Raw genomic sequence first — 23,731 nt, forward strand, 5'->3', positions numbered from 1 at the left:
CTAAAGGCAAAGTTAGTATAAAAAAACACTTAAAAGCAGAAAAGAATTCTTTTATGCAACTTAGAGGGACTGTTTATTTTGTATTTCTTTAAACATTCATATATTAAAATTAGATTTTCCAAATTTTGCTGTCTGCTTGTACCACCAAAACGTTGAGCTTTCAGCAAATGCTCTGAACCAGCATGATAAAGAATCAATACACACTATGATGGACAAATTGGTTTGTGATAGACAAAACAGGGACTGTATGTTAAGACATTGTGATGTGTGCCCGAAAACAAGTGAATCACTGCAGCTACATCTAAGAGAAATACTAGAAGACTACGGTGAAGATGAAGACATTAAATTTTTGCAGTGGATTTCAAGTGATGGCAGAACGACTTTACAAACAATGCTACTACCTTGCAAGGAGTTTATTGATTTTACTATAAAAAAAAAAATTGAGTCTCTGATATCTCATTCTTACATCACTAAAACAAAAAACTCTTGCATGAAACAGAGAAAAGAAAATTTGGCATTTAATGAGGTTTCAGTTCTTAAGGATTTTGCAGAAAACTATAACTTCATTCTGCAAAACGAAGTGCAACTGGGCCCACTTGAGCTGCTCAGTTCATCTAGTAGTGATTTTTTTTCTAAAAATGAAGAGTCCACCATAAAAGAAACATCATTGTGTGTCATTTCAAATGATTAAGGCATGATGTACCATTTGTTTATTCATACAAGAAAAAACCATAGATTTCATAAAACAAAACTTTCCTGAAGTCGACCAAATTGAGTATTTTACAAATGGTTGCAGTGCTCAGTACAAAAACTTCAAAAGTATGATAAATTTAGGTTTTCACTGTAAATATTTTAAATTAAATGCAAGCTGGTCATTTCACACTACGAGTCATGGTAAAACAACATGCGATGTGATTGGGGCCAGAGTCAAGAGAACTTTTACCAAAAAAAAAAACTTGCAGAGCAGTAGGCAAAGTGAGCAGATAATAAACGCTGAACAAAGGTACAATTTTTGCAAAAGTTTATTCTCAAAACTATATTTTGAACGGAAGAAGAAATTGAAACTAAAAGAACAATGCTTAAAACTAGATTTCAAATGGATCAAACAATACCGGGTACAAGAAGTTTCCATTATTTTAAGCCAGCTTCTTGCGAAGAAATTTCAGCCAAACGAGTGAGTTCAGACTAGGAAATTTTGTTGAAACAAAATATTTTTATGATGATCCTGACTATTACACCTAACCTACATTCTTTTGTTGCTTGAATTTATGAGCAAAACTGGTGGATAGGAATGGTTCTGGGTTTTAATGAAGAAGAAGGGGACTATGACATTCTTTTTATGCACCCTCACGGGCCAGCAGAAACTCTCTTTTGGCCTCAAAAAGAAGACATATGTCCTGTTCCACCAGCCCATCTTGTATGTGTAACAGCTCCTCCAGAGGTAGCATCTCAGTTTGACAGATCATATGAGATTGATGCTAATTCCTGAAAGGAAATCATCAAAACATGGAACAATTTAAATGCTTTATTGTAAAAAAAAACCTTAATGGACATTTAAATGTAATTATTGTACATACTGCTTCATATAAACTTAGTATAATACTTCAACTGAATAATTATTAAACATTGAAGTCATCAAAAACTCTTTGTACAAAGGATTTGTTTGAAAACGAATAATCGCCAAATCATGTATTCAAATATAAGCAAACCTATTTTGTAAAATTCTCACTCATAGTTTTATTGACTTCAGATATTTAATTATTATATCAAACATGTATTTTACGAAGTAAATTACAAAATTCGACTTCACTTTGTTATAAAATTATTACAACTCAGCACACAACCAATTTTTTTTGCACCATTTGGAAGGTAATTTTATGCTGTTTTCAAACATATATGGTTGTATTGAGTTATTTGGAGAGAGATCTTAGCTATTCATAATTTTCTACACCTAAGTCACAATTTTGAAATTAACAATATTTTGAGTTTCAGTACAGTTTTTCCAATATGAATGAACATTATAAATCAGAATTTCATAGGTCTATCAGTTTCAGTGTTTAATTTAGAACAAAACAGTAAAAATTCCAAGACTCTAGCTTCAAAACTAACGATTTTGCTTCAAATTCTGTAAAAGCATGCATGCTTTAGTTACGTCTTAATAGCCCTCCGAAATACAATCAACCTAAAACTTTAAATGGTGATAACTCAGAAGCTTCTTGTTAGAACTGGATGAAGCTTTGGATATTTTCTTATCTTTATGCATACAATTTGTGACAGGTGGATGTAGGACCCTGGATGACGTAGTATGGAATGACCCTTACTAGAGTAACATATCTCACAGTGCAGCAAAACTGGGTTTTTGCTCAAATGAATGAAGATACAAGAAATTTCATTTTCCAACAGGACAGAGCTCCACACCACTGGCATTTGAATGTTCAGCATTTCCTCAATGAACTGATCAATGAGGGGATCGCATTGTTGAAAGCCGAAGTATACAGACATCGGTTACTTAATACAGGACCCTCCTATGACTGCACGAGGCTGAATTACACCTACATGCTGGTCAAGGGGCCTGAAGATTGTGTAGTGAAACTGTTCACATGAATAAACTAAATCCAAAATTAGATTTGTTTTTCTGAATTTATATCTACCTCAATGATGGGCAGGTTGCATGGGGAATGAAGCCTTAGCACATAACTTCTGGCCAACAAGGTCTCTTAATCTTACACCATGAAATTTTCCTTGTGAGTAGTTCATGAACTACTCACAAGGAAAATTTCATGGTGTAAGATTAAGAGACCTTGTTGGCCAGAAGTTATGTGCTAAGGCTTTCCTTGTGAGTAGTTCATGAAAACTCCGCCATTGCCGGTCCCAAGCCCGGATGAGAAAGGAGGAGGGTTAGAGGATGGGCCAACCCCCCATCCTCTGTAAAAAAAGATTCTGGTTAAAGAAAAAGACAAAAGGAAAAACTGGACGGATCAAAATGGTGACGAAACTGGATACGTAAATGGATTTTCTGGATTTAGAATTGGAACATGGAATGTAAGGTCAATCATGACGGGGGGAATGAAACAACTTGGAGGAGAACTGAGTAAATATCAATGCATAGTGGCAGCAATTCAAGAAACAAGACTTCCTCAGGGTGTTATGAAGATTGGAGATACTCACACGCTCTTTAACAGCAATGAGCTAAGCCCAGCCTGGACTTCTGGAGTTGGTTTTGCTGTACACAATAAAATGGTATCGGCTGTCAACAAATGGTCTCCTGTAAACGACCGAATCTGTTGGATGATTTTACACGCTAAACCATATAAGATCTGCCTAGTCAACTGTCATGCCCCATCAGAGGATGCCGATGAAGAAACAAAGAATAACTTCTATCTAGAACTAGAGAATGTAGTAGACAAACTCCCAAGACACTCAATTCAGTTGATAATGGGAGACTTCAATGCCCAAGTGGGAAGAGAAGTGCAGTATCGTCCAACGATAGGGCCTGATAGTATCCATGAAACAAGCAACGAGAATGGTATCAAATTAATTAACCTTGCCGATACAAGGAGAATGATCGTTAGAAGCACATACTTCCCCCGCAAAGCAGTGCATAAAGTAACCTGGATATCCCCAGATGGAAGTACGATGAACCAGATCGATCACGTTCTTGTTGACCGAAGACATCATTGTAGTGTCGAGCATGTAAGATCCTTTCGCGGGGCAGATATGAATTCAGACCATTTCTTAGTGGTAGTCAAACTACGTCTGAAACTTTCAACCATGTGGAGAAGAATTTCTGAAATGATGGTCCGCTTCGACAAGAATAAGTTGAAAGATGTAGAAGTGAGACAGCGCTATCAAGAAAAAATTGCAGAACATCTCACAATAACAGAGAACCCTACCAGTGTGGAGAACGCATGGATGCTGCTGAGGAATGCAGTGTTAGAAAGTGCAAATGAAGAACTAGTTTGCGATGCAAAACGAAGAAGTAAACCTTGGTTCGATGAACAATGTCGAGAATCTGTTGAGATTAGATCAGCGAAGAGGATAAAATGGCTACAGCAACTCTCGGAAGAAGCAAGGGTAGCTTACTACGAAGCGAGGCGTAACACGGACCAACTCATGAGAAAGAAGAAACGGGACCACCACAAAAGTCTGTTGATTGCAGTCGAAGAAGCAAAGTCGTCACGCTCGTTTTTCCAGGCCTCAAGATTCGCCAGAGGCGCATACAGACAACGTACATTGGTCCTAACGAATGAGACGGGTGAAGTTGTACCGCCAGAAGAGCAAGCAACCCTATTTAAAAAACATTTTGAAAACCTATTGAATCCCGACAACCCACCAGTAGGGACAACACAGACGGATGCCCTTTTTGACAGAGTTGAAGTCCCTGAACCATCTGAGGAAGAAATCAGTGTTGCCCTAAAAGCACTCAAGAACAACAAGGCTCCAGGAGGTAGTGGTATCACAGCTGAGATGCTTCGCTTGGGAGGGGAAACACTGGTGGGTGCTTTGAAACGATTAATTTCTACCATCTGGGAAGCAGAAGTTATTCCTGAGGAATGGAAGGGAGCAATCATATGTCCCATATTCAAGAAGGGAGATGCTACTCATGTATCCAACTACCGAGGGATTTCGTTACTTGAAATTGGCTACAAAGTTTTTACAACACTGCTACTAAACCGCATGAAACCACTGGCTGAAGGAATTGTAGGGACCTATCAATGTGGGTTCGTTGCTGGACGATCGACAATTGATCACATATTTACTCTGAGGCAGTTGATAGAAAAATTCTACGAATTCAATAAGGATCTACACCTCATCTTCATCGATTTTCGACAAGCTTATGACAGCATTGACCGCGCCACGTTATGGGAAACGTTAGAGGAACTTGACATCCCATCAAAATACATCCGCTTAATTGCTGCTTGCTACTCTCAGTCTACGGCCCAAGTGCGGTTTGGTAATCAACTATCACCATCATTCAGTATACAAAATGGATTGAGACAAGGAGATCCATTGGCGCCAATATTATTCAATTTGGCCCTGGAAAAAGTAAGCCGTGACACTTGTCGAACCAGAGAGATGGAGATGGTGGGAGCAGACACAATCTTGGCATTTGCTGATGATGTTGTGATCCTTGGCGACACTCTAGAGCAAGTACGCAGGGATACTTCCCGATTCCTCCACAATGCAGAGAAAATTGGGCTGGTGGTGAACGAGGAAAAAACTAAATATCTTGTTGTATCACGCCGCCGAGATCTCCCTCCTTCCATTGATGTCGACAGGCATACCTTCGAACGAGTTGAAGAGTTCAAGTACCTGGGCTCCATACTAACAAATAGAAGTGAAGTAACGAAAGAAGTACAGCAACGTATAACAAATGCTAATCGCATGTTCTTTAGCCTGAACAATCTTTTCAGATCTCGGCTGATATCGCAGAAGAACAAGATCCACCTATACACGACACTGGTGAGACCAGTACTTTTATACGGCTGTGAAACTTGGGCAACATCAGCAACAGCAGAAGAAGCAATATGTGCATTTGAAAGGAAGGTACTTCGGAAGATATATGGACCCATCTACAATGCCATGGAAGGTAAATGGGAACGAAGAAAAAAAGAAGATTTATACCAGCGGTATGGAAAGCCACACATTGGACGAATATTGGCGCAGAAGAGACTCCAATGGTTTGGCCACATCCTACGGGCAGACGGATCCCTTCCAAACAGAGTCCTCCACTCTCAACCCACAGGAAAACGCCCTAGAGGACGCCCAAGAACTCGATGGAAGGATAGGATAACAACGATCCTGAAAGAAGTGGAACCAGCAGCCGTGGAGGAGGACGCCAACGACCGGATGAGATGGACTGTCATCTGCAACAGCTCCCTCCTCTCGTGTAATTGACAGACACTGCGTGTGTGTTTTTTTGTTTTTTTGTTTCTGTAATGTATCCCTCTTGCTTTTTAAACCTTTGATTGAATGCCCTGTTTATTTTTTCGTTTTTCTTTAAGCTGTAATGTACATATGTAACTTTTACTACTGTATAGAGTACTTTTGTAAGTCTTTTTGTCTTTACTTTTCCTTTTGTTCTTCTTGCTGTAGGCCTTAAAGGCCCGATAAGGCAATAAATGATGATGATGATGAGTAGTTCATGAAAGACATAGATTATGTACCACCTCTTCCCACTGATTTCAATGAGCTAGGGAAAACATATCATACTAGACACAAATGTTGATGGCTCAGAAGAAATGAAACTGTTTGAAATTGGCAAAAAACTGTTTTAAAAATGTAAGAACACTGCCAACAAACTATAGCACTAATAACAAAGGATTGATGACATCAGAATTTTTGAAGAGGCAACTGTACAGCCCTGATGCAAGAACAAGAACCCACAACAGGAAAATTGTCATTTGTGGATTGCTGCCATGCACATCCAAAAAAATACAAATCTACGTAACATTCAGTTAGAAGTTTCAGCCACCAAACTGCACACCCACATTGTAGCTGTTCGATTTGGGTATTACCTATGCCTTCAAACCTTACTACAGTAAAGCCATTGTGCAAAATGCATTAATTGTGATAGAAGCTGGGAGAGATCCAGCTTTCTTTAAAGTATCTATTTTAGATGCTTAGCACGATATTGCAATGGCATGGACAGAGGTTACGAGTCCCAACATGTTCGACTGCTTTTGAAATGTGGTATTCATTCAAGCAGATGGAGCAAATGAATCTGACACACCAAATCTGGGTAATAATGATGAAAATGAAAGTCTACTTGCTTCTATGTGGAAGAAACTGCAGTTTAAGAATCCTGTGCAAGATTTCTCGCATGTTGTCGATCATGTTGTCACTGCTGCTGACTATTTGTTGACAATGTGACTGACTTTCATATACAGGAAAATGGTGACAGCACAGCAAGTGATAGTGAGTTATGATGACATTGAATTTCCTTCCTCCTATTGCAGCTGTAAATTCAACAGAGAATATAATAAAAACATATTTCTGCTGTAGATGTAGATGTCAAAGCTTTTCATTGTGTTCATGAACTGAAAAACAACACTGAAAAAATTTGCCAAGAAAATTGAAACAAGAAGCACTAACTACTGTTCCCAGCCATTCATTAGGTCACCTATTAATTATTTATATGGCGTGCTCAAAATGCTAAAGTATGAAACGGTACTCCCCTTCCCCCCACCCGACCCCCCACCCCAACCAGCAATCTTTGTTGTGTTCATTGACTGATCTGAACTGTAGCCTGAAACCTAGTTTGATTTGAGAGTGACAATTTGATTGCAAGTTGGCGAGGCCAGTGAATGTGAAAACATGCAGTTAAAGTTTATAAATGTGGTGTCTTTCTTTTGGACATGCAAGAAAGAACAGACACCATTTTGATTCTGCATCCTTTATCAGGCTAGATGCAAAGGAATTATGGCATTTAACTGGTAATAGGTATACATTTACATCAATGGGAGAAACTGAAAATTTGTGCCAGACCAGGGTTCGAAGCCAAGTCTCCTGCTTACTAGGCAGATGCTCTGGCCACTGAGTACACATTGTTCATCACAACTACTTGGACTACCCTAGCATTCCTCCCACCAGACCCAAATTCCCAATTCATTTGCCCACTACTGACACAGTGTTCTTGACCATTATCCTCATTAATTGCAGAATTTTGCCAGTTCCTGTAATATTTCAAGCATGGTAAACATTGCACTGAAGGGATCATTGGCCAGTCTTGCTTCATTATATATGTGGTCTCTATTCTTTCAGACGTGTCAGAAAGGAAAGACATCGCGGATACAATGTCTTGAATAAATTTGGCAACAATGAGGAGTGGGGCGACACCGTGTGCTCTACTATTCTTGAGCCATATATTTAACAATCTTATTATTCATTGGTAACTTACATAAATTAGAATGTTGAAGGACGTACACTTCATTCACCATTCAGTGCTTGTATTTCATATTTCTAATGCCAGCATTCTGGTATTCGGTAATATAATAATTCAGGCCCTGTTAATAATTTCTATGGGTTGCCTAATTTATTTGACGATGTTTACAGTTTGTCTCACAGTGATCTGTGAGAGGAGCTTGGTGCTAGCAATTTTCTTTACTTATGGGTGACGGCAGCAGTCTTCCTAGCAGCGATGATGGCTTCCCATTTCCCATCCTTTTTCCGATCGCCAGGGTAGCACGTGGTGTCGTTTGAACGCTCAGTAGTGGCCAAAGTTTCTCCTGTTCTCAGTTCCTCAACCTGCCTTACCAACCTTGTAACTGCTATTTCTGCTCCATTTTAACGTCACGAGGTCACCTCCCTGTGGGATTCCGGCCCTCTGATTGGCCAGTTCGGGTGCGCGCCCATTTTTCACGGGTGGGCGCCAACCACCCTCCGCGGGTGGATAGTGGACAAAGGGGCAGTGGGCAGTTCTAGTGTGACCGTGCCTGGTGCTGCTTCCAGAAGATGAAGTTTCGGTAACCGTGAGTGCCGACGTGCATGTAGCTTTGCACCCTGCGGCCCAGAGGGAACCTTATAGGTCATTTTACTGCTGTGCGTTCCTTAAATTACGGTTCACACAATTTTTTTCAGGTTATAAGACTATAGGTTTTCTGTGTACAGTTGGGCATAATGTGCGCGATGTGTTGGTTAGTCACAGTAGCTTGCAGTTCGGCACTAAAGTGTATACTTTCATGCTCACTTTTCCTCTTCGCCTGGCAGTAGCTCTTTCAGTTCTCCCGTGCAAAATTTGACTCATAATTTAGATCTGCCTAGCTTGAAAACTTGTGCCCTTGGTCCTACACCACGTGGTGAGTGTCTGGCGCCCCTTCATGTTTCGTTAATGTAGTCGGACCGCGAGCCAAAGTGATCTAGTATTGCCTGTACGAATAGTTTCGCGTTAGTACAGGAGGCTACCTAGCGATTCACCCCCAGTAGCATCTTTCTTAGTCTTTGGCTGATTCATGGTGGTGGTCGTTGCGTGCCTGCAACCCCTTCCTTTAGTAAATTGAACTCCATTTGATAATACGGCGATCGTTCCTAAAATTCCTATTCTCCTGCCATCGTGGTTTATTATGAACATACGTTGGGGCAGACTGCTGAACTCAATTCTTTCTTCCCCCACCCCCACTTGATTGCATAATTGTTCAATATTCAACTGTTAAATAAATGAGTTCTTTAATCTTTACATTCTCCCTTTCATGACGTGAAATCACCCTTAGTGTCACAGTAGAATAATGCAGAACTATTCTCATGATAATGGTTGCTATAAGGTCATGCAGGTCTCACGCCTTTAATGATAGGATAAAGATTCAATAGATAAAGTTTCAATATCGCGCGCCTGGCACGACCCTTGCATGCATGGTACTGATAATAGTAATAATAATTTTCAATTATCCCCCACTGATAAACTGGTAAGTGTTCATGGGTCAGTGTGAGTATGTGAGCACTAAATCCCCTTGATGAGGTGGAAGTAGTGGCCTCTGTTTTACCTTGCTGGTTTAGAGAAAGTATCAAAATTACAGCCCCTACAGCAAGGGATAGTAACCTGTAAAAAAAAACAAGCCACCGCTTTTAATGTTATGAGCCGCAACAGACTAGTTACAGCAATGGCGCGATAAATTGGCTGCCGGCCTCAAGCACTAATCACTGAAAGTCGACAGCATTCAGAAACCTTCATGTCTACTGTTCTGTTTCTGACTGCTGCCACCCTCAGCAACCTCAAAGTTGTACCACTGTAACCGCCTGTCAAAGTGTTATTTGATTGTCTGTGTGAGCAGATGATTAACTGATTAATAGCAGTATGTCTGTTTATATCTTAGAAAATATTCTGTTCTCAACCATAATGAGGTATTTCAAACAGAAGGACCTCCTAAATACCTACGAGCACGGATTCCAAAAACATCGCTCTTGTAAAACCGAACTTACACTTTTCTCACATGGCATACTGAAAGTTCTGTATCAAGACAATCAGGTACACACAGTATTTCTTGATTTCTGAACAGCGCATTTGACTCAGTACCACATCTATGCTTACTGTCAAGGGTTCGACCCTATTTGTAGCTGCACTGAGGACTTTTTGGTAAGGAGGACACAGCATGTTATCTCAGATGGAGAGTCATCGGCAGATGTAGGACTACCTTCAGGTGTGTCCCAGGAAAGAGTGTTGGGACTCTAATTGTTCATGTTGTGTATTAATGACCTAGGGAACAATATTAATACTAATATCAGGCTTTTTGCAGATGATGGAGTTATCTATAATGAAGTACTGTCTGAAAGAACTGCCTAAATATTTCATCAGATCTTAATAAGATTTCAAAGTGGTGCACAGAGGGACTGACAACTTGCTTTACATGTTAAAAACTGTAAAACTGTGGACTTCACGAAATGAAAAAGCAGTTTCCTATGACTACAGTATCAATGAGTCACAGCTAGAATTGGCTAATTCTTGCAATTACCTGTGTGTAACAGTTTGTAGGGATATAAAATGGAATGATGGCATAGGCACGGTCATGGGTAAAGCAGATGGCAGACTTTGGTTTATTGGTAGAATACTGGGGAAGTGCCATCAGAAGGAGATAGCTTACAAATTACTTGTGCAACTGGTTTTAGAATATTGCTCAAGTGTCGGACCTGTACCAAATAAGACTAACGGGATATTGAACACAGACAGTGGAGGGCAGTACAAATGGCCAAAGGTTTGTTTGTTCTGTGGGAGTATCACAGAGATACTGAAGGAAATGAACTGAGAGACTCTTTAAGATAGATGTAAACTATCCTGAGCAAGTATAGTAATAAAGTGTCAATGAACCGGCTTTAAATGATGATTCTAGGAAATATATTACAACCCCCTACGTATTGCTCACGTATGGATAAAAAATGTAAGATTAGAATAATTACTGCGAACTCAGAGGCATTCAAAGGATCATTTCTTCCCACGCTCCATACGCGAGTTTAATGGGAAGAAACCCTAGCAACTGGTACAGTGTGATGTACTCTCTAACATGTACGTCATGGTGGGTTGCAGAGTATAGATGTAGTCCAGTCCACCTATGAAGAAGCAGTCTTCAATTAGCAGCAACTCTGAAGCTGCAAAAAAGAAAATCAACTGAGTATATCTGGCCCAAGGGAATGTGAAAACATTTTTGAAGGTCAAAATTCCACTCCACAAACTGGACAATGAAGATTTTTGGCATTTTACGAATGAATCCATTGAAGGTTAGCACCATCTGACTAACAGTAAAAGTATAGTTTGTCCTTCACACTATTAAAAGCTGAAACCTGGGTCTTTTAACACATAAGAAAGGAGACAAAAGAAAAAATATTTCAAAACATTCATAGAAACATTACAACATATGGCTCACATGTGACTCAATGGTACAACAGGTAAATCCCAGTTAGTGAAAAGATTAACGGCAACTGAGATGGACTTTTGGAGTTGGTCTGCAGGGATATCCAGTTGAGAAAGGGTCAGAAATGAAGCCACCAGAGAGAAAACAAGTGTCAAGTATGGTTATTCATTCTGTGGAAGGAAAATCAAACAGGCAACACAAAGCAAGCACATGGCACTCAAGAATGAACTAAGACTGGACAACAGCTGGCCCCTACCACTCGACTCGCTGAAATGTCTTGTCACAAAGTAATTTTAATCCAAATACAAAAATGGACTTAATAAAAAAAGGGCCTTTGTCTGTTCACCATGCCACTCATCGTAAGCATAGGATACGCCACACTCTGGCTTTTAGTTTTAAATTTTAAAGCGTTATTGGTGTACCACTGAAATACGTTATAGGGCTACATACATTTACGGATGGAATTGTTTTGTTTGTTTTAAATTTAAAATCTAATGCTGCACAACTGTTAACTAAATATTATGTGACTAATGGACACTTTCTTGTTGAAAACTGTGAACATAGGTTTTTCAGTTAGACCTGTGCCATATTCTTTACATTTGCCTATACCACTTACTATTTAATGGACTGAAATGCAAACAACAGCCATACGTATATGTCAGATTTTTACTGCAGTTATAAGTTAAGAGCCTCAGAATGCAAAATGGAAGTAATATAAGAATTAATTTATGGTACTACAAAATACAACATTTACTTAATTTCAGGTGTGACAAAAAGATCCTGTGACAGGCTGAAAACCTGTTATGAAAACATGAAAAGAAGACTTCGAAAAGACCTTGCAGAAGAAAAGGTGGAAGTGTATAAAACAGGTGGGAGGAAGCCTACCCAAGAAACCAAGATCCATGATCGGGCTAAACTGTTAGAAATTGTTGGTTCCTCAATGAAACCGTTAACAAATGCATACAATTCCGATGCACAGTTTAGTATGATTGTGGATATCGTCAACATGGAGTGCAGTGCAGTGCAGTGACAACACACCACCTGCAGAGTGCACAGAACCTAGCACTTACCACACACCTGACGTAATACAAAGTAAGGAGACATCAAAGAATGCTCTGGTGGATGTCACCCAGCTGCAGTCTGTTTCACAGTCCCCTGATCCACCCAATGAAAACATTTGCACACCGAAGTATACATGGCATTGTCGCAGGATACCTGCAAAACCAGGTCCATCAGGTTCGGGAACAGAAATCGAAAATAAGTGCAAGAAGAGAGTGGAACTACTGGAGACCCAATTACACATGATGAAGGCAGAACATAAGAAGGAGCTGAGGATCAAAAAATTAAAGATTCTGGCCCTGTAAGAAAAACTAAAATACTGGAAGAAGAAAAATGCCAGTAACATGTGATTTTTTTTCCGGTGCCAGTGAATTTTTGTAATTTTTTTGTGCTGTGTTGTATTCTATCTAATGTATTAAAATTGTCTAACAGTTCAAATTGTTTCTCTGTGTTTGTCCTGTTAGTGATGACTGCTACTATTCTAGTTGTTGTCTGTCTAATATCGGCTTACAGGTTATTTGCTCTGGACTAAGTTTCATCCAAACACTTGAAATAAGAATTACTTCATATATAAAAACATGTTAGCCTACCGTTTACACAAGTAAGCTACATGTCAGTTGCAGGCCTGCAGCCATAACGATTCTGATGCACAGTTTAGTATGATTGTGGATGTTGTCAACATAGAGTGCAGTGCAGTGAAGTGAGAACACGCCACCTGCAGAGTGCACAGAACCTAGCACTTACCACACACCTGACGTAATACAAAGTAAGGAGACATCAAAGAATGCTCTGGTGGATGTCACCCAGCTGCAGTCTGTTTCACAGTCCCCTGATCCACCCAATGAAAACATTTGCACACCGAAATATACATGGCATTGTCGCAGGATACCTGCAAAACCAGGTCCATCAGGTTCGGGAACAGAAATCGAAAATAAGTGCAAGAAGAGAGTGGAACTACTGGAGGCCCAATTACACATGATGAAGGCAGAACATAAGAAGGAGCTGAGGATCAAAAAATTAAAGATTCTGGCCCTGTAAGAAAAACTAAAATACTGGAAGAAGAAAAATGCCAGTAACATGTGATTTTTTTTCCGGTGCCAGTGAATTTTTGTAATTTTTTTGTGCTGTGTTGTATTCTATCTAATGTATTAAAATTGTCTAACAGTTCAAATTGTTTCTCTGTGTTTGTCCTGTTAGTGATGACTGCTACTATTCTAGTTGTTGTCTGTCTAATATCGGCTTACAGGTTATTTGCTCTGGACTAAGTTTCATCCAAACACTTGAAATAAGAATTACTTCATATATAAAAACATGTTAGCCTACCGTTTACACAAGTAAGCTACATGTCAGTTGCAGGCCTGCAGCCATAACGATTCTGATGCACAGTTTAGTATGATTGTGGATGTTGTCAACATAGAGTGCAGTGCAGTGAAGTGAGAACACGCCGCCTGCAGAGTGTACAGAACCTAGCACTTACCACACACCTGACGTAATACAAAGTAAGGAGACATCAAAGAATGCTCTGGCGGATGTCACCCAGCTGCAGTCTGTTTCACAGTCCCCTGATCCACCCAATGAAAACATTTGCACACCGAAATATACATGGCATTGTCGCAGGATACCTGCAAAACCAGGTCCATCAGGTTCGGGAACAGATATCGAAAATAAGTGCAAGAAGAGAGTGGAACTACTGGAGGCCCAATTACACATGAAGAAGGCAGAACATAAGAAGGAAGTGATGATTAAAAATTTAAAGATTCTAGCCTGAAAGAAAAACTAAAAAACTGGAACAAGAAAAATGCCAGTAACATATTGATTTTTATTTCCTGTGCCAGTGAATTTTTGTAACTTTTTAGTGCTGTGTTGTATTCTATCTAACGTATTAAAATTGTCTAACAGTTCAAATTGTTTCTCTCTGTTTGTCCTGTTAGTGATGACTGCTACTATTCTAGTTGTTGTCTGTCTAATATCGGCTTACAGGTTATTTGCTCTGGACTAAGTTTCATCCAAACACTTGAAATTAGAATTACTTCATATATAAAAACAGGTTAGCAACATTGCAGTTTACACAAATAAGTTACATGTCAGTTGCAGGCCTGCAGCCATAACGATTCTGATGCACAGTTTAGTATGATTGTGGATTTTGAAACATAGACTGCAGTGCAGTGAAGTGAGAACACGCCACCTGCAGAGTGCACAGAACCTAGCACTTACCACACACCTGACGTAATACAAAGTAAAGAGACATCAAAGAATGCTCTGGCGGATGTCACCCAGCTGCAGTCTGTTTCGCAGTCTCCTGATCCACCCAATGAAAACATTTGCACACTGAAAAATACATGGCATTGTCGCAGGATACCTGCAAAACCAGGGCAATCAGGTTCGGGAACAGTAATCGAAAATAAGTGCAAGAAGAGAGTGGAACTACTGGAGGACCAATTACACATGATGAAGGCAGAACATAAGGAACTGAGAATTAAAAATTTAAAGATTCTGGCCCTGAAAGAAAAACTAAAATACTGGAAGAAGAAAAATGCCAGTAACATGTGATTTTTTTTCCGGTGCCAGTGAATTTTTGTAATTTTTTTGTGCTGTGTTGTATTCTATCTAATGTATTAAAATTGTCTAACAGTTCAAATTGTTTCTCTGTGTTTGTCCTGTTAGTGATGACTGCTACTATTCTAGTTGTTGTCTGTCTAATATCTGCTTACAGGTTATTTGCTCTGGACTAAGTTTCATCCAAACACTTGAAATTAGAATTACTTCATATATAAAAACATGTTAGCCTACCGTTTACACAAGTAAGCTACATGTCAGTTGCAGGCCTGCAGCCATAACGATTCTGATGCACAGTTTAGTATGATTGTGGATGTTGTCAACATAGAGTGCAGTGCAGTGCAGTGAGAACACGCCACCTGCAGAGTGCACAGAACCTAGCACTTACCACACACCTGACGTAATACAAAGTAAAGAGACATCAAAGAATGCTCTGGCGGATGTCACCCAGCTGCAGTCTGTTTCGCAGTCTCCTGATCCACCCAATGAAAACATTTGCACACCGAAAAATACATGGCATTGCCGCAGGATACCTGCAAAACCAGGGCCATCAGGTTCGGGAACAGTAATCGAAAATAAGTGCAAGAAGAGAGTGGAACTACTGGAGGACCAATTACACATGATGAAGGCAGAACGTAAGGAACTGAGGATTAAAAATTTAAAGATTCTGGCCCTGAAAGAAAAACTAAAATACTGGAAGAAGAAAAATGCCAGTAACATGTGATTTTTTTTTTCCTGTGCCAGTGAATTTTTGTAATTTTTTTGTGCTGTGTTGTATTCTATCTAATGTATAAAAATTGCCTAACAGTTCAAATTATTTCTCTGTGTTTGTCCTGTTAGTGATGACTGCTACTATTCTAGTTGTTGTCTGTCTAATATCTGCTTACAGCTTATTTGGTCTGGACTAAGTTTCATCCAAACACTTGGAATAGAATTACGTCATATATAAAAACAGGTTAGCAACATTGCAGTTTACACAAGTAAGCTACATGTCAGTTTCAGGCCTGCAGCCATAACGATTCTGATGCACAGTTTAGTATGATTGTGGATGTTGTCAACATAGAGTGCAGTGCAGTGCAGTGAGAACACGCCACCTGCAGAGTGCACAGAACCTAGCACTTACCACACACCTTACATAATACAAAGACTGTTGGGATAACTTCGTTGCCAGGATCAAAAATGATGTCCATGGGAGACAAACACTTGCGTATAAAATACGTGAAAAGGATGTGGTAGATATCAATGTAATAAAGAACAAAGACTGGCTGAATTATTATGAGGAAATGTGGACTGATCAAATGAACACAGAAAATAATGAAGATCTTGAAACAAATCCAGATAATCTCGAATTTCAAGAATTAGAACATGTTCTCACATATACAAAGAATTGAAAGGCAGTAATAAGTTATGGCATTAACAGCGAACTAATAAAATATTCTTCAGTAGCATTTAAAAAAAGTTTCTCAGACTTTTGTATCTTTGCTGAATAACAAAAGGAAATACCAAAAGAATAGAAGATCTCACTTCTAAAATCGATATTTAAAAAAGGAGACAGATCACATCCCAATAATTAATGAGGCATATCACTATTAAATGTAGCACGTAAGATCTACGCTAGAATAATAACCGAAAGACAAACCCATAATGGAGTACCGGCTGTCAGAAGAACAAAATGGATTTAGAAAGGGGAGAAGCCATACAGACAACATATTTATGCTACAGAAAATTATAGAAAAACATAAGGAGTTTAATACAAAAACACACATCCTTTTCGTCGATTATGTAAAGCTTTTTTAATTTTGTGTGTGTGTTTGAGTTAGTTTGTGTGTCTATCAACATACCAACGCTTTTGTTTGGTAAGTTACATCATCTTTGTTTTTAGATATATTTTTAATAAAGTAAATAGACAACTATTGTGGGAAATTTTAATAACAAAAGGTATACCAATACATGTTGTACACGTAGTTCGAAAGATCTACGCTAATACAAGAATCCAAAGAATTGGGAATAATGAAAAAACAACAAAGGTTATTAATTTAGGAGTTCCACAACGTTGTAACCTCTCTCCACTGCTTTTTAGTATATACACTGATGACATTATACAGCAATGGAGAATGAAACTGAAGAATTATGCATATAACTTCAACCAGAAAGATTACATTATGACTCTGTTATTTGCAGATGACCAGGCGTTAATTTCGAATAATGAAGATTGACAGCAGAGATCTGTCTACAGACTATACCAAACATGCTAGATATATAATATGTCAATATCAATACAAAAAACAGAAGCCACGGCTTTCTGTGGAAAAAACAGTAACAACAAAAGTATTATAGACAACAAGATTACAGTGCAAGTAGATAGATTCAAATTTCTAGGGACAATGTTGTCGTACAGGGGAGACCTAGAAAAAAAAAAGACAAAATTGAGAAATTTAACTACTTAAATGTAAAGTAAGAACCAAAACATATCTAAAATTTTATAAAGTTATGTCAATACCAATAATACTATACGAAAGTGGATCTTGGGTAATGAAAAAGAAAGATAAAATAAGATTCCAAGCCAATGAAATGAAATTCCTCAGGACAAAGCAGGACACACCAAGCTAGACTACAAAAGAAATACAGATATCATGAAGGAATGAAATATTTTCGATATAAACAGTAAGGCTGACGAATACCGACAAAAATGGATATCCCACCTGTCAGGAATGGACAATCAAGATGAATACTACATTTTTGGTGATATACTCCACAAGGTAAAAGATGCATTGGAAGCCTGCAAAATGGTGGAAGGACCAGGTGTAGATAGAACCGGCTGAAAGAATTTTTTCTTGAGGGACCACATGAAGAGTCTCGCTTATGTGACCCTTGTGCATTTGGAGGAAGATAAGGTTGCACAGATCATGGCTGCAGCATGTTGAACAGAGTTTATGCAAAGTTACTTTGCAATACACTGTGTGCACCGAACTTGGCAGTCGTCATATTTAACAGATGTTTCAGTATCACACTATGAAATCTGTACTACTACTTTTCCTTGTACCACACAAACAAACTGTTTCTGGACATGGGTTCTTATGTAAAACCTGATCTGCTAAGTCCCCTGTACAACTTCTAGAAGTGTGTAACATGAATTGTTAAACACCCAGATAGGAAACACAATGCATGACAATTTTAAAAGATTGGTCACCTAGTGTGATATTTCAGCAATCGATGAAAAAAAAAAGTTTTGTGTGTGTGTGTGTGTGTATGAGCAACTTTACTTCTCTAATGTTATTAATACAATTAAGTAATTGATTCCTATACTTCACAGAAACACATCATTAGATTCAAACAATGGAAAATCCAGGATGGAATGAAAAAATATTATGAGAAGGAAAGTTGCTACACAACATACAGCGGAGATACTGAGTCGCACATAGGCACAACAAAAAGACTGTCACAAATACAGCTTCCCGCCAGTAAGGCCTTCATCAAAAATATGGCCAACAGAAATGAATTACCAACAGCACCACACAGGGAAAGTTCCGCCAACACCATAAGTGCACTTTAACCTAGGTTTTCAATTATGTGGTACATTCTGTCACTACTAACAAGATTACAATGGATGAACTTGATGCTCGTGTTCACAAGTCTGAGTTTGGTACAATACCCGAGGTACTCTCTAGCTGCTTGCTGAACGTAAGAGTAACACTCTTCTGTCCAGCTGATGCCTGTCTCTCATATGAGGGGGATCTTAAGCAAGCACAGGTCAGGCTTCAGAGCTGCAACCTGCTAGGTTGTCAAGTGATGGCAGGAGAAGCTGTAGTGTTGAAACCATCTGCAACAAATTAATCATGCCGTACACAGTTAATATAAGCGCAATATTAAGGTAATGTTAATATTCATACATTTACATTCAACACACAACTAATGGTAGTGCTTGTTAGTAGGTTGTAGTGGTAGTGGTGGTGATGGTTGAGGTGGTAGTAGTAGTAGTAGTAGTATCTGTAGATCTCCTACAACAATATTGGACACGTCTTAGTATTACAATTTAAGAACAAAACATAAAGTGAAATAATCCACACAGACTTTCATAGACCTGAAAGGTCAAGAATGATAAGGATGGAGCAAGGCTGTCATAACATGCTTCCACAATCATACCCTTCCCAGTGATGCATTTAGCAAGAAGAAAGCAATTGCTGTAACACCAATACACATCCTCATTTCAGTTTGCATTTAGTAAGAAGAAAGCAACAATACACATTATCATTTTTGTTTAGTAGTTATGCAATATGCAACAACATACTTCAGGCAACACTAATAATATTTTACTTGACACAGGTATTCTACAAAAGAGACGAAAAGCCAACCCATGTTGTATGCCACTATATCACAATTTGAGGAAGTGCCCACTATACTTTAAAGGATTAATTATATTATATATCCTGCAATATCTCTTACTTCTGGTTTAGAAAGATGAGTCAGACCTGCTCACTGTATCTATGGCATGAAAATGTCAATAGAGAAGATGTTTAGTACATTTTTGTGGTATTAATTATTGAGTAGTCTGAGTTGAACAACACTACTTAATATAGTCCGAAATGCTTTCAAATGCATTGTGTCACTCTTGCATCGGTTTCAAAAAAAATATGCATTCCCTATTATTATAGTATGTTGAGGTCATTTATAAACAAGTTTCGCTAAAATGAAATTAAAAAGATGCAGGATTGTGTTGAGTGAGCTCCAGTGAGGGGAGTCGTTATTGGGAATACTGTTAATAATACTAGTCACATCGAAACTTATAAATTTATCAATCTAGCGTTCAATATGTATAAACCACTCTATGAAGATGTTGAAGAAACAAATGACTCGTCCACACTCTTTGGCTTTGTATTTCTGGGTGCTTCGACGAAACAGTATGTAGCAGATTCTGTGAACAATGAACGTGACACAGGCCATACTATCTAATTTTAAGGAAGAGGAAACGAAAAGAATCCACTTCGTAACATCTGTTATCTCGCACCCCACCATATGAAGGTGAACTTTTATTCACATAACTCGTTTTTGCATCCATTACGTTGCAGACTGTGTGATACTGTACACAAACAATATTCCTTCAAAAACATTCTATCACTCATTTTAACGTGCTAGCCACACATTTCAAATGGAAATGTTAGGACTTGCAGTTAAACGGCATACAATATTTATGGTCTACGAATAACAAGTAGATTAACAAATAAAAAGTCCTACAGCAACGAAACACAAGTGTACTGCAACACGAATTTTCTACTAAACAGCCATTTGGCACTTAGGCTTTTTTTATTTTATTAATCTCTCCACACCAAGTTCAGACGACCTGAATTGCAATGAATATCTGAATTACCATGTTTTGCATTCAGTAACAAAACAGGTAATTAAAACATAATAGAGCACACTATATGAAAACAACTGTAGATCTTGAGACAAGAGATATTAGGATGCAGACACATGAAGCAAATAATCAAAATTTGAAAATTACGCGCTATTCCCACGTGATACTTAAAACAAAGTGATACTAAAATTATTTGACGCTGTGCTGCGAACTAAAAAAAAAAAAATATTTTATGCCAAAGCTGTGCTTAGAAAATTACCTTAACTACCAAAAAACAAGAATTCTACCGAATGTTATCCCTAGATAGTAACATCTTTACAGATCCGTCCACACGCAACTACCTGTCTATACCAATGTCTCAGCACCTCACATTTGCACAAAACAAACACTTTCTTTTGTTTGTAAATATTTATTTGTATGTATACATCACAGGAGGAACTGTGGCTGCGCTCCTTTCAAAGATATATTTTGGCTGAAGGACACTCCCCCTGGATGAGACCATATTAGATTTCGTCCAGCTCGCAATTTGCGTTTTTTACATTATAGCCAACTTGTAATATAGATCTTGTAAATAAATGCTGTTCTAAAATAGCAGCACATTGAGGATCTCTCGAAAGGTACAATTTATTGACGCTGAATGTCAAATAATGAGTTATTCAGCGTTTAAGGGTTTCAGTAGCTGTATACGATTGCCAGGAAGGTGGCGCGCGTACTGAAATGGGATACTGGGATAGGATAAACTAAACTTGTATGTGTGGAATTTTTGGTTCGTGTTCTGCCATTCGCAAAAATGTTAATATTCATCTTCACATTTCTGACAGCTTCTGTGACTTGTCGTTGGCAATCATTTATAAATTACGCATGAAATACGGAAGTGAGAGTGAATATTTAAAACACGTTGATTATATGGTAAAAACGAAATATCACTCATCATCAGAATAAAAAAAACATAAACAAGACTGATATATGTAAGAAGGAATTAAAAAGTGACTTAGTCTCACTGTCAGCCGCCTATAATGTATAAAAAATTTACGAACTAGTTATTTTTGGAGGCTACTGTTTCAAAGAAGATCATCTTCAAATTAAGCACATATGTGTGCGAAATATATTCTAATAATGGTTCAGGCATATTTCTGCTGGTTTTCTTTCTAGTTGTTTCAGTTACTTTCAAGAGGACAGGAAGAAGTTTACTTTCCTGGCAGTGAACTGAAATTTTTTGCGCATATGAGAACATTTTTCACACAACCAGTACATCTATTTAACAATGGGGGAGCTTATCCTTAAGTATTTTTTGTAATTCATAACACTACATAAATGATTAATATGTAGTTGACAGGTTCTCACTTTCAAAGAAAGAAAATACAGCAATACTTGAAATTTTTGCACAAATTAGAACATACTTCACACAACCAGCACACTTATTTACCGTTGGTGGAGCTTCTTATGTGCTATTCGTACTACATACTGCTAAGTACATAATGAGTATGAAGTGAGCAGAAGGTTACTTTCAAAGAAAAAAAGATAGCAACACATCCCTGATTTGTAATGAATGAACCAGCAGAAAGTCAGCGTATAAAGACTTTCTGCTTTAATTCTTCTGATAGATTGGCAGCCGCAGTCATGACGATAACACAGTCTAATATATACAGTCGCGACACTTACTGCTGTGAAAGTTGTTACCATTTGACAGTTCAAGTGACCCTAGCGGCCAGAAAGCTCGCCTTCCTCTGACGGCAGATGCGACGTAAAAATAATGTTCGTTTTTAATTTTTTGTACGTAATTTACAAAATAGTTAATATATTTTTGGGTTGCAAGTGTTAGGAGGACAGCGAGAGACATAAATGACCATGAAACATAAGTAAACAGAGCACGAACTATTGAATGAAGTGACATAAGCTGCAACATATTCTTGAAGAAATAATTAAGAAGTATCAGACCATCGCACTTATTCCACTGAAAGTAAGAGAATACCCACTGTATAACCCACATATGAAGTATATAGATGATCTACCTTGTGTAAAAATGAAGCGACACATCACTTTTCATTACATTCTGCTTTGCAGGAAGCCTGCTTCCAAAAACACAATTTCCGTCTTATTCTTTTTAGTATCAGGTTATCTCAATAAAAAGTATGACTGTTTTAAAACTTTATTATATCCCATTCATACAGTTAACGAAAATTAAATTAAATGAATGAGTCAGTCCTAACACTTTAGCAACCCAAATGAGGCAGCTTCATCACTTTTTTATTTTTTCTCTTGTTCCTACAGACTAAGTCTTGATTCCTGAATTTAATAATGTAAAAGAGCCTCACTTTCACAAACAGTCTGATTAACAGCAGCTTGGTTTCAGCACAGCACCCAGGTGGAAAATTGGGGATGTCCATCAACATGTTCACAAAGAAAGCACCACAATTACTTATGTGAGCATATTCATCAAAAGTAGAAGTCATCTTAGTCTCACAAAGAGTTAAAAATTCTTTGACATCTTCTGTATAAATAAATAGGCTTCCAAAGTTGCCTTCATAAGTTTTAAAATGACAATAAACTTGGTCATTTGTATCTAAGTCTTGGCTGCCATCTACAATTACTGTCCTACATTTATAAGTCATGAATTGTAAGCAGTTTCTTTAATACATAACCAAACACGTATCTCATGCTGTTTGCCTCTCCAAGGTCTGTTTGTACTTCCACATTTGGTAGTCTGATCACTGAACTCGTGTCACTGATGTCCAACAGTGGTGAAACAAGTAATGTGGGCGCTGCTTTCATATCCACTATTGTCTGACCCCAGTTGATTTCCTCACAATTGGAGGTAACTACACTGTGTGTGTGTTCATTACTTTGCTTAAAACACAATTATTGAATGCAGCACAGAACTGTCGTGGTAATGGGTTGCTACAAAAACCACCTTTATGCCTTATCACTGACAAAATTTTTTCCAGTGCATCTTGATTAATTTTGCGTGTTAATAAATATAACTTGGTTCCATCCAAAACATCATCAACAAACATGTTCAAAGCGCTTATGTTACCCAGAAGTCCTTTAACACACTTAATCCTAGATGAAAAAACTTTCCCATCAACATCTACAAATTTCCATGACTGTATACATATCTTCAGTGTCTTTAATATTTCCAAATGTGTTGAGTCACTTGTAATGCAGTTCCTTAAGGATGCAGGCCCTTTAACACTATATGCATTAAGTATGTCAAAAATATCTTTTACTTTTTGGCAAAAATCTGCAGTAGCAGTAGCAGATAATGATATGGTGCCCCAAGTAACAAGTGCCTCAATGCCTGCTGCTACCGTATGACTCAACACACGAACTGCAGTACTTACCTTCATTTTTGAAAATGCTGTCAGTTGGACAGCTCTTTTAGTGAGCTTGGGGGCCAACTTGTACTTCCTTTCGCAATCACTTG

At 38.2% G+C, this 23,731-nt stretch overlaps 1 long non-coding RNA gene across 4 annotated transcripts; it reads right to left on the reverse strand.

Moving 5' to 3' along the window:
* Window positions 1–941: 941 nt before the first annotated feature.
* LOC126428248 (uncharacterized) lies at window positions 942–20,761 on the reverse strand. 4 transcript variants are annotated; one of them, XR_007576803.1, is made up of 3 exons: window positions 20,567–20,761; window positions 18,549–18,774; window positions 942–1,485 (listed from the first exon to the last, which is right to left on the reverse strand). It is a non-coding gene; the product is annotated as an uncharacterized LOC126428248 (long non-coding RNA). The 4 variants fall into 4 exon arrangements; XR_007576800.1 differs by having other exon boundaries at window positions 992–1,485; window positions 18,607–18,774; XR_007576802.1 differs by lacking the exon at window positions 942–1,485 and adding an exon at window positions 16,884–17,359 and having other exon boundaries at window positions 18,607–18,774.
* Between the last annotated feature and the right edge of the window lie 2,970 nt (window positions 20,762–23,731).

The sequence above is a fragment of the Schistocerca serialis genome, chromosome 12 (assembly GCF_023864345.2).
Source record: "Schistocerca serialis cubense isolate TAMUIC-IGC-003099 chromosome 12, iqSchSeri2.2, whole genome shotgun sequence".
In the NCBI taxonomy this organism is placed as follows: Eukaryota; Metazoa; Arthropoda; class Insecta; order Orthoptera; family Acrididae; genus Schistocerca; species Schistocerca serialis.